The sequence below is a fragment of the Cygnus atratus genome, chromosome 1, assembly GCF_013377495.2.
Source record: "Cygnus atratus isolate AKBS03 ecotype Queensland, Australia chromosome 1, CAtr_DNAZoo_HiC_assembly, whole genome shotgun sequence".
In the NCBI taxonomy this organism is placed as follows: Eukaryota; Metazoa; Chordata; class Aves; order Anseriformes; family Anatidae; genus Cygnus; species Cygnus atratus.
The window spans coordinates 97513896-97526002 of record NC_066362.1 but is presented as its reverse complement, the minus strand read 5'-3'; the positions used below and the strand labels follow the sequence as shown (position 1 = coordinate 97526002).

Here is a 12107-nt window from a genome sequence, read left to right as displayed (position 1 = left end):
GAACTGAGGGTGTGCCTGGGTGGGCATGGGGCAGGCAGCCATGAGCAACCCACAATAAACGCTTTTTGAGTTCTTGAGCTAGCAGACAACTAGTTTCAGGGCTTATTTTCTCGCTGAAATGAGTAATCCATTGCACTAGTCAGATGAGGAAAAACGAAAGGCTGGTTGAGGTGAGGAATCCATGTAAGCTGAGTCTTTTCTCTGCTTGTTTGTGCCTCCCCCTTGTAAACTAGAAGTAAATATCTCTTAAATAGAGTATCTATCAGTAAAAGTAAATTATGAACCTGTTACAGGATCCTACATGAAGTTCTGCTGTGTTGCTTTAGTGAGTTCTACTGTTTTGCTTAAAAGTCACCTTAGTGACATACACTGTGAAGACAACACACCTGGTAGCATGTCATTTGGTTACAACCTGGTCGTTTTGGTTGTTATCACACAAACAAAATTTGTTTCCTTATATTACTGATCAAAGAGTTTTGCAGCAGTAGTGGAATTAGAATATGGAGAAAAGTAGGTGGGCAGGTAGAAACTGCAGGTGGGGGCACATTTTCAAGGATTGCTCTATGCAGACCTGTAGACTATGCTTTGTGGTGAGGTGCAAATACAGTACTGAAAACCTGTATTTGTGTTGGCTGTATCAAGTTTGAGGCCACACTTTTTTATTAATAGATACTGGAATTCTGGAATAGACTTAAAACTGCAGTTGTTTAAAAATTGTATTTACAGTGCATTTGGAGTATACAGCTAATGAGCCTCTCCTTTTCTATTGCAACTGAGTGCTCTAGTGTGTTCACCTGCTGCGTGTTTTTACCTCCTCCTTTGAAAGGTTGCTTATTTGCACAGAACAGTTCTAGCTACCTTCTTGTTCTGTCATCTTATGCTGCTTTAGAATTATTTGTTTGTGAGCCTTGTCTCTGTGATGTCTTTCTGTTCTTTTTGTCAGGCATCTACTCTCATAATTTAAGGCCCTGGTGAGCTGGAATTGTGTGCTGCATCTGCTTGCACTGTAGCTCTGCTGGTGTTTAGGGAACCTCATGACTGAGACCGAGTTACATGTATGTTGGAGATCAAAAGCTTGCTTTTATTTGTTTACTTTTTGTTTACTAAAGCAATTAGGGCATTTGACATCAACTTCTGTAGTTAACTTTTAACACTTGACTGTATTCAGACAACTTCAGTAATGGGAAGCTAAACTAGCAGGTGTTTTATGATGCTTTGTGATCTGAGTGCCATTTTAGAATGGAAGTGTATACATTAATTGTTAATTTTCTATGTTCTGTTTTTTCTGTATACATTTCCCTGATTCTTAAACAGTAAGATTAATACCCTAAGTATAATGACTCAGAGATTAGAAGCTGTGTTTGGATATGCTAGACTTACTATTAAAAACATCCCCTTTACTGTCTAAATTCAAATTGTAACATTAAGATGAGGAAGTTCATAATCAGTTACCATTCATTATGTTCTGTTTTGGTTCTCATTTGTTTTTATTTTACCTGTTTTTTTTTTTTCCTCATTGCGATAGCTGTAGTGAGTTTATTCCTGGTCAAATTTGGCTAAAATTGATGCAGGAGCCAGAGTTGCATATAAAAGTTCCTACTCTTGCAGAAGTAGGCAGCCACAGAGAGGGAAGGTTTATGTAAGGAAGAACTTAACCTCCTCTTGAGAAACCTGACAGCCAGAGAGACTGTGGACAAAACTTTTAGACACTAAGGAAAATCAGTGACATGTACATCCTAAGGACAATGGACTTCATGCATACCAGCTCTTAAGGACTGCTGCTTCTGTCGAGTGCGTTTGCCTTGGAGAATTGTTTTCAGATCTTTGATCACGAACCAAAGCACGTTGGAACGCAGGAATTGCGTTCCTCATTTGGGGCAGTGTTGGGCAGAAGAGTGATGACATCCCTCTTAGGGATAGGTGAGATACTGACAATGCGCCTGGCTTTTGTCCTGCATGGAGAGTCCTCTTTAAGTCCTTCTTTGCTAAGATGTCTCTACTATGTGAAATGTCTGTATTGTATTTAGCTGCTAAGCCTTTGCTCATTCATATCTGCTGCAGTGTCTTCTGTGATGCTTGCGTGTGTGTAGGTAATAATTTATGTAGACTGAACCACTATGTTATTTTTTGCTGCGTTAGTATTCTTTGTCTTCTTCACTTTGTAAATCAGGGTGTTGAGGTTGCCAGTACTTCCGCTTTTACACTGAATATCGAGTGGTTATCAAGTAGTAAATAACAAGAAAGGTGTGCAGCCAGCGAGCACATCTGCTTTTATGGTAGGCACAACTGAGTTCTCTTTCTCTTTCTGGTAATGGCTGTTACTCATATCAGACCCCACAACTGCACTTGGGTCCATTTCTTTTTAACTAGTATGTTTCCTCTTTGAAAGGGTCTGGTTCCAGACAGTTCCTAGAATGTTGCCAGTTATTGCCTGGAAGTGTAATTTTGTACCATCATCCTCCTAAAATAACTGTTCATCTTTAACAGCAAGCTGCGCTACTGTTTCTATTCTCCTTGTACTTGTCTTCTGACATCTTCGGTGGGAAGAGCTGTCAGAGGATCACAGAAGAAGGCTGTTAGAAATACTGCTTGCTTCCTGGTCTAACCCCATGTTTGCCTGAGAGTTAGTGCTGGTGCAGAGCAGGTGCAGTTCGGGGATGTGCTCCACAGAGTGGAGAGGAAGGTGAGCCAGTAACAGTCAAGATCCAGGTTGGTTTGATTTTATGTGGTTGGCCAGATAAACCAGACTGTAATCCCAAAAGGATTTTCCAATACAGTAGGTGTCTGTAACAAGTTTTTCCCACAGACTCTTGCGCAGTCCTAATAATAAATAAGGTCTTTGGCACGGAGAAGGCTTCCTGGCAGGGCTTTGTATGTCTACCTGCTCAGAGCAGAGTTGCACAAAGAATTCAAACGAGTCTTGAATTACATTTGTCCTCTCTCTCTCCCTGCCACTGATCCACCCACCTTAGTTCTGTATCCAGTGCATACTCAGGCCTCTCTCATCCTTGTTAAGGCATTTCGTTGTCATCAGTTCTTGGCTCGAAGTATGAGGGGAAAATATCACCCTAGCTTAGGTGCAGCTCTCCTGGTGTTTACCAGCTTAACATGTGGCTGCTGGGGAGGAGGCCTAAGGAAGGCTGGCAATAAAACTCTTCCAAACTGGAGCTTGGCCAGCACAGCTAATGCTGCCACATCACTACTCTGCTAGCCTGGGAGAGCTCCTGGTGAGCAAGATGGTGAAGACACCACAGCAGTTTTCATCCTGTTGATTCTGCAGGGTTGCTGGAGGCATATTACGGGCCCATGTAGTGGGAAAAGCACCAGTGAGAGGTGACCTTTTAACCATAATAGTATAGCTAAGCCACTTACTGGTTAATCAGATGGTTTATTATAATAATTACTTATATTGCAGTACTACTTCTGGCCAGCCACTCTGTCCAGATATACTTGAGTGCCCCCCATCCTGGTTTTGCCATGCCATGGGGCAAGCAGAGAGGCTGTCTGCCTTCCCTTGCTGGGATGGGAGCAGAGGGAGGGATGTGTGGGATGGCACTACAGAGCCTCTTTGGGGCTGGGGAAAAGCTGGATGTGCTGGCTTTTTTTTTAAAAGTCATTCTGCGAGTTTTGAGCTCACTCTTTCCTGCAGCATGTGAGAGGAGGTAACAAAGGGCTCTTTATGGTGTGGAGTTTCCTGGCTGAAAAGTGCCTGCTGCTTGCTCTCTATGCTTTTTGCAGTGACTGCTTTGCAGGAAGGTGGGATGTGGCAGCAGCAGCAACAGTGAGTGGTTTAATATGCTTGTTTTCTTTGGCTTGAAGTCCGGAAAGAGGGGTGGAAGAGGTGTTTGTCTGAGGATTGTGGAGTTTGTTAAATAGCCCGTGACTTCACTGTTACTCAGTGCAGTCAGTGTTTCTTTAATAGGAAGACGTAACAGGATTATAGAAGTGTTGTTTAAGAGGTATTAAAATCCATTACTGTAATGCCTGACAGCTAAAGAGGAAGAAATGCCTGCAAAAGGAACAGCTTTAAACTCAAAACTCAACGGCTCAAACTGTTTAGCATAGGGAAGCTGATGCTGTATAGTGATCCTTCTATCTTACCAGCTGTAAATAATTTAATTATTTCTTGGATGGTTTAAGGAAGAAGCTTGCTATACTTACCCTATTGTCCTGGTTTCAGGTAGGACAGAGTTAATTTTCCTCCTAGTAGCTGACAGGGTGCTATGTTTTGGATTAGGATGAGAAGAGCGCTGATAACATGCTGATGTTTTAATTGTTGTAGAGCAATGCTTACACCAAGCCAAGGACTTTTCAGCTTCTCGCTCTGTCCTGCTAGCGAGCAGGCTGGGGGTGCAGCAGGAGCTGGGAGGGGACAGACCCAGGACAGCTGACCCAAACTGGCCAAAGGGGTATTCCATACCATCTGACGTCATGCTGAACAATATATAGGGGTGGCTAGCCGGGGTGGGGGGGCCGGCTGCTCGGGGATAGGCTGGGCATCGGTCAGCAGCTGGTGAGCAATTGCATTGTGCATCACTTATTTTGTACACATTATTACTATTATTATTATTATTATTATTTTTCCTGTCTTAATAAACTGTCGTTATCTCAACTCACAGGCTTCACTTTCCCGTTTCTCTCCCCCATCCCAGAGAGGGAGGGGGGAGGGTGAGCGAACGGCTGTGTGGTGTTTGGCTGCCAGCCGGGCTAAACCACAACACCTATTGACACTTTTGATTTTTGCCTGGATGAAATACTAAATAATAGTCTGCGTAGTACTGAGCTGATAATCGCTGCTCCAAGGAACTCTTTCGTGACTAATTTCCTGCTTTCACTTAAGAGGGTTTTTCAAGTTAGATTGAGGTGAATCCTTTTCGCTGCTGTACCTGATGTGTCTGGAATCTGTGCATTTCACGCAGTTTGAGAAGGCTGCAGAGGCTTCTGGAAAATTTGCATGATAAGAAACATCTCATTATCAGGTAGTGTGAAACAGGAAGAGTCAGAAGGTTAGATTGCATACGTTCCAAAAATCACCCATTGAATGAACTTTCCATGCATCAAACAGAAGCCTCTCTCTGGAGCTGTTCTGCAGGTGTTCTCTATAGGATGAATTGTTTTAAATACAAGCATGTGAGAAAGAGAACTTGGGCGGCAAGTGATTTCTCACTGATAACTTATCAAACAAGTTTAACAGTAAAAATTATCATGTGAATCTAGGTCTTTGTATAATTGTCATAATGAAAACCTTTATCTTAAAAACATGTAGGTAGAAAACAAGTGTTTGAAAATAATAAGGTTTTTATCAACTCCAGTTGCATATCAAAGTTTGCTTATAAGTTTGTTTTCCTTCACTAATATAGAGATTAGGGCTACCACTAATCCACCTGCTGATACTCTCGTCCACCCAGGATTTTTGTCCAGATGGAAAAGAACAGCTTTTAGTCTAGGGTTCCTGGATAGGCTAGATTTGGTTTGGTTATGCTTCACTGAAATACGTTATTTCACAGGAAGAGTTGCACTTCAGGTTTCTGTGAAAGTTTCTTGGGTACCTTTGATGAAGGTCTGATGTAGCTAGAGGCAGGTTTGAGGGCTACGAGAAGAGTGCAATTATGCCCCTTGTGTGTTCCCACCCTTATTTGAGGGATAGTCACTGTGAGTTATTGAGTATGGAAGAGGGAAGAACCAGTTTCCAGCATCTTGGAGATTATCGATTAAAAAAATCTTGCTGTAAATTTTAGTATTGAGATTGTTCTTGTTTGCATGTGATTTAATGTCTGTCTGGGTAATCTCAGCCCCATTGTATCTGCCATAATTTGCTTACCTTCGGCCTGTACTTGGTGATGGTTTAATTTTATCTACTGGGAAGTTATGAAGTGCAATTCATCTGCTGTGTTGTTCCATGTAAGTTGTAAAGTGACTGTTGGACTTCAAGGCTGGATTCCATGTAACTATTCTAGTCGGTATTTTATTAAGGCTATTCTGTTTCTTATGGCTCTAGTATTTATGCTGCTGCTTGAAATGTGACTTTAACACTAGGCCCTGGGACTAACTTTTTTTTCTTAAAGGCCAACACTCTAGTGATCTCAAGTCTGGGTTAGCTGCCCTAGCATCCGAGGCACACCAGTCTTTCAATGGTGAAAGATCACTTTTTCAAACCAAAAAGTTGTTATATTAAGTAGCACAGAACATGAAGAGTCCTTAGCCTGAAATGGTAAAATGACACACTAGAGAGGCAACAGTCAAATTTTTTTCGTTCCTCTGACGAAGGTTAAGTATTAATAAAAACTTGTCTTACTTGTCCTTTCATTTTCTATTACTGGCATCTTATGTTCAGGAGTTATCCCTCTTTAGTGGAGGCCATAAAACACCATCTCTTCACTGTGTTACACAATTGATTTCATTCACGAGGGTGCAGTTTGAGACGTGACAGGTATCCAAGGGGTCTGTTCCACGACGGCCCCCTTGGCAACATAACCTTAGATGTTGGTGACGCCGGAGGAGCTTGGTGTGTTGACTCTAAGAGAAACACCACAGAGGGTGGAGTGGAGACACCGCGGCCAGACTCTGCGCTATCGCCTCAGGGATGGGGAACTTGGCGGTACTATGGAACTGATAAACTGCATAGCCAGCCCTGAGCCAAACTGATAACCAAATCCTGTCCTCTGGGTGAACTCTCCTCGTTATCTCATTATAGTGTCAACTCTCCTCATTATAATGCCGAAGCACACCTCCATCCCAAAGGCTGCCCGCCTCCACGGCGTGACCACCCCTCGCTGCGCGTGTGCTCTGAATTTCTCCGGGCCTATACCTTTAAAGCAGAAGCAAGGAAGTTTTACACCAATCATGATGAAGTTACGTATGACTAAAATCACTGAAGCTCCACCTAAAAGTAAGAAAATAATATAAAATGTCTTCAGAGGAAGACTTATGGAAGATACCATCGCAGACAAGTCAGGAGGGCACTGCTGATTTCTGGGATCAGTTGACGGGCTGAACCTCTCTTCCCTTCAGTAGGGATAACTATTAGGTGAGATCCGAACCCTCAGTTATACCTTCCCTGGGAAACTTAACATTATCTTAGAGTTGTTTCATAAGTTAACTCATTTGCGGTTGGCTATATCAGTCTTGATATCTGCGTGTGCTTTGCAGGCAGCGTATTTGTCACCAGCAGTCAGAAAGAACCTGTACTCGTGTTGCTCCAATACACTGCACCAGTCATTAACTTACTAGAATGAAGGTGTATTGTGCTTTTTGTGCATCTGGGAGCGTGGCAATTCAATATATTGAATGCAACTGGACTTAGTGCTGAACTGGGTCTCACTTGGAATCGAAGCCTGGCTGCCCCCAACCCCTCTGATATTTCAGGATGAGCTGGAATAGAAGGGGCTTTAGGTCCTGACAAACCTCTTTTCCCTTTAATGCAACAGTGTCTGAAGGGAAAAACAAAACAAACAAAAAAGAATGCCTTTTAACCTGTGAAGCACTAACATAAATTATTGTTGGTAAACTGATTCATATATCTCTTTCCATATAAAATACTCAGAATATCCCCATACTTTCCATATTTTGAAATACGTACTATATTCTCCATAGAAAACATCAAAATAACAACCTTCGAGTTTATGAAACATGAATGCACTTCTGCGTGTGTTGTGATGAGTTGAAAATGACTAATTGTTTGAGATGGTGCATGCATATTTATGCCACTCTGTAGAAGTGCTCAAGTGTGTTTTAAGCAAGATTGGCATTCAGTTACTGCCACAGAACTTGATGAAGTAGTAGTTTTGGTTATCATATGAAATAATTCTGATTCTATGACTATTGTGAACTTTTAATAATACCTGCTTGCAAAGGAAACTCGTAAAACTGACAAAAATCGGTATGTGTGAGCTTCCACCTAGTTGAATAGTAGGGGAGGAGAGTAGAAATAAGGTTGGTGTGGTAGGTTCAGAGTTTTTCATAATTTATCCTTGTATCTTGGCAATTTTATGTCTAAATGCTATTAATGATATAAAAAATTGAGCAATGTGTTCCTATGACTGATACTTCTGATATGCCTCCCAATGTTTTTTCTTTCATCCAGGTGTTTTATTCCCTTTGATTTTTATTTTTTTAGTTTATTTATGTGGAAAAAAATTATGAGGGAAGGTCCATTTCTGCTAGGCTGTGCATCAGAGTTAAGTGGTTATCTTAACTTTTTTTTAAAGAAGAATGCAGTCCCCTTCTGAAAGTGGAAGACTATGAATTTATTAAATTGATTTTGATCAAACACTTACTGATGGTCATTCCTGCGTTTTAAGTTTGGTATCTTAACTTGATCTCATCTGTCTGAGCTGAGGTGGGTTTAGAACGTGTTCGGGTTGGGTAGGGGAGAAGCAAATCCCCCTTACAGGTGCCGATACCTTTGGTTTACTGAGAAGGGATTACCACCATTGGGGAAAGTGCTTCAGCTGCAAAATGGTGTGTGGTAACAGTGGGGTTGTAAAAGGCAGTAATCTAGATCACTCCCTAGGAGCTTGCAAGTAGAGTTTACATAAGCAAAATCTAAGGCCTTGATTCATAACTCCAGGCTAATATTGTCCACAGTGTTCTCTGTTCTCAGGTCATTTGTATAGGTTATCACTGATATCCTTCCTGTATGTGACTGCTGCAGGGTGTAAGCTGGCAGGGGATGGAGGGGTGCACGTCCTCACTTTGATTTGCATCCCTATTGTTTTGGTGTTGATATACAGTGGGGTAACAGGGTAAAGCGTTTTGGGCTGTTACTTCTTCAGTCACCACAGCTGTGAATTGGAGTCCAGAAGGACCAAGCTGAAATCACTTCTGTCATGCAGCAGCCTTTTCCTGGTATGACAGCTAATTAGGAAATGATGATGGGCTGAAAGGAATGTGCTGTTTCAGCAAGCAGTATTCAAAAACAAACATTATCCTGTTTAATGCTCATTAGTCAAGCTTGAAACTGGAATTATTTAACTCAGTGTATCGGTATTTCTGCTGTTACCTCCCAGGGCATCATGGCTGCTAATTTCTGTTGTTATGGCATGTCTGCTAGCAAAGCTCAGAGAAAAGTAGGAAGTAAAACTCATCACTGAAATAAAATGCATACATTGAAAATTTCAGCATTTTTGTCTTCCATTGTTTTCCTGTAGTTTTCCCATTTAATTTCATTCCAGTCACTCTTATTTTGTCGTCTTATACCTCGTTCCCTTTGGTATTTGATACATGGTAGTTTTATCTGCAGCTTGTTCTAGTTTGAGTGTTTTTCCCCCAACTCCTGTTACAGAGAGTGATTGAATTGAGGTTCTAGAAGTATAGGGAGGTTTTTAACTGATTTTAATCTATGTACTGTTTAAGCCTGTATCAAACTTTGATTAATTTTTCTTAATTTGTAAAGCAGCAACTGCTTTCTTACAAAATTTCCTGGACAAACTGTAATATTCTGCTTGCTGGAAAGTCAATTTCCTCTTCCCCTGTGTTTTTTCTCTCTTCTTGAGATGTTCCTCTTCCCTCTTTGATATGAAAAAAGCAACAGGCATAGTCTGCTTGCACCCATCTTCATGCATTCCAAATATTGTGGTTTGCACATTATTTTGATATTTTAGCTGTAGCCTACATGTCTGAGGAAAAGAATAAAGAACGTCGGAATAAATGGTGTTGGTTACTGATAGCAACTTCAGCAATACCTTAAAGGCATTACAAAATGGTGTTTGGGGCTTATGGAGATTCTCATCATTAATTTTTGTTGCCATGCATTTAACCGGTGTACAGATCTGAATATTGAGTTTCCTGCACGTTACACGCCTGTATAACAATGAATTCCACCAAACACTTTTCTGTCTTGCATACAGGTGAAGGAAGAATGGTGTGCTTGCGAAGTAACACAGTAATTAGAAAACATTACCTGTTGTAAAATAATACCTTCAGGTTCAGGCGGGACATGTGAGGAGCGTCTGAAAGGAGGGCAGGTGGTGGCAGCACGAAGGAGCAGAGCCAGGTTAGGCAGCCTTTGGAGGAACACGGCGAGGGAAGATGAGCAGCTCATCCACCTGAGTGGTCAGGATGACACAGTCTTTGGGAAGATGCAGCGGGGTTGTTACCAAAATGCTACATCTAAGCTTTGCCGGGGTTAGAAAGAACAGTAGGACTTTTGAAAATACCACAGCCTTGGTCTGTTCATTTTTTTTTTTTTTGGAACGTGTATTTGCAGGTCTCCAGTGAGCATAGTAATCTTAACATGGGAAAATAATGGAGTGAGGGGTCTGTTTTTGTCTCTAAAATATGGAGAGCCACCACACTGTAATAAGGTGGTGAAGCTTCTGTAGAACAGATATCAGATGCCACCCTTGAGGGACAGAAGCTGGCGAGTCCTTGTGCCTTGCTGACCTCACCCTTTTCTTTCTTGATTAATGACTTCTGTTCTGGGTGTTATGCAGGCTGTATTTGAGCAGTTGTTCACAAAGCTCGGAGCCAGTAGGAAGATCACCAGGTCCAAAGAAGCTTTGTGTATTAAGGACCACTGCAGAAATGTTGGAGACTCGGGCTTGCAGTAGTCGTGGTACCCCCTCAGGCATTCAGTTGGTATGTGTTATATCCTGTGCTGTACATAGCAAAAGCTTTGGGACAGGTACCAGCAGGAGAATTGGGCTGCAGGGTGAGTTGGTGCAGACTGGCTCATGTGCACGGTGCTCAGTGTTAGCATAGTCTGGAGCAGATTGTCAGAGAGGACATTGCAGAATGTGATGGGCTCCCTTTGGGGTGTTCGAGGTGATGCTGAAACAAAGCTATTTTGTGTGTTTTTAATGAGGCTGTATTATGGCTGAATGTTGTTTGTCCCAGGGTTGTGCCGAAAGGAACATGGAGCGTTTGCCAGAGCGTGGGTAGCTGCCAGCAGTGAGATCAGTGCTCTCCTAGGTGCATGCCAGGTAATTCTGTAGTAAGGATTCATTGAACAGCTCTGACAATGTAGAAAGGGAAAAAAAGAAAGTTTCTGGTTGACTCTTCCATTGTCAGTGTTGGTTGTATAGGAGAGATGTTACTCTGAAGCTGCCGTTTTCTGTTCTGATGATGGAGCTAGTGGATACCAAGAGAAGGAAAACTGGTTCTGTTCATTCTCAGATTTCCTTGGGGAGTAGTAGGGACCCATGCTGTCAATACCTTACAGGCTGTTCTGATGATTTCCCATGAGGAAAACGGGGGAAAGGATGTAAATGAGAGCAGTAAACTAATCTGTCTAAATCTTAAAACAATGAGGCAGAGACCTAGGTGGTCCTCGGTGTCATTTATCAATGAATACAAAGAATTCACTGAAAATGTGGCCTCAAGGGACAGGAGATGAGGAGGGAAGGACGAAGAATGATTCAGGCTTTCGTTTCTGTTTTTTGGTGGTACTTGGTGTCCTTGTGGTATTGAAGACCAGGAAAAAAACAGCCATGTCTAAACCAGGTTATTAGCAAAAAGCATATACTTTTTTTCCTTGAGAACTTCTTCCTTTCATTCCTTTTTTTTTCTTGTAACCAATGCCATTTTCTCCCACATAGCCTTTCTTTTTTGTGCTCTCGTGTGCCTGTTGTTGAAGTACCTGTGGAGTTCCCTCACTTTTAGTGGTAAGGTCAGTGAATTTTCCTGCCTCTTCCTTAAAGCAGCAATGTGTGATGCATGTCCACATTAGTCACTTCGCGGAGTACCTCCTGGGCACCATTCTGACTGCTCATTCCCAGCAAACCCTGAGGAGCTCAGGCAGTGTGTAGAGGAATTAACCTCCTCAGTCCTAGGTTTGGCTCCCATATATATCCACATGAATCAGCAAACCTCTCCAGAAAACACCAGGGCTAAACTAACAGGAATGTTACTGTATTCCTTCTGTCTGCGATGCCTCTCTAGGGTCCCTTCTGTATTTTGAAATCCAGTGCAAAATAACCCTCTGTGGTTTCTGTGCTGCTGCTGTTTTTGATCTAGCCTCTTTCATATGCATGGTCTTTAATCAGTGCCTTTGTTTCATGTAGCCTCGGTCTTTGTTCTTTTCACACATAGCAATTTTCTTGTGTTTTCCATATCAAAGTTTTCTTTTATTAAAATTTCGTTCTTTCTCTGCTGTGCTCTGCCAGACA

General features: G+C 42.0%; 1 protein-coding gene across 5 annotated transcripts in view; it reads left to right on the top strand.

The window, feature by feature from the left end:
• The window catches only part of B4GALT4 (beta-1,4-galactosyltransferase 4), a 29704-nt gene that overhangs the window by 4966 nt on the left and 12631 nt on the right, over nt 1-12107 (top strand). The window contains exons 1-2 of one of the 5 annotated variants that reach the window (XM_035541078.2): nt 6695-7027; nt 11538-11608. The exons of 2 other annotated variants lie outside the window; for them this stretch is intronic. The gene's annotated coding sequence lies outside the window, so the exon portion shown is untranslated. Of the gene's footprint in view, nt 1-6694; nt 7028-11537; nt 11609-12107 lie in introns of those variants that run through there. 2 more of the 5 variants (XM_035541077.2, XM_035541079.2) reach the window with 2 other exon arrangements.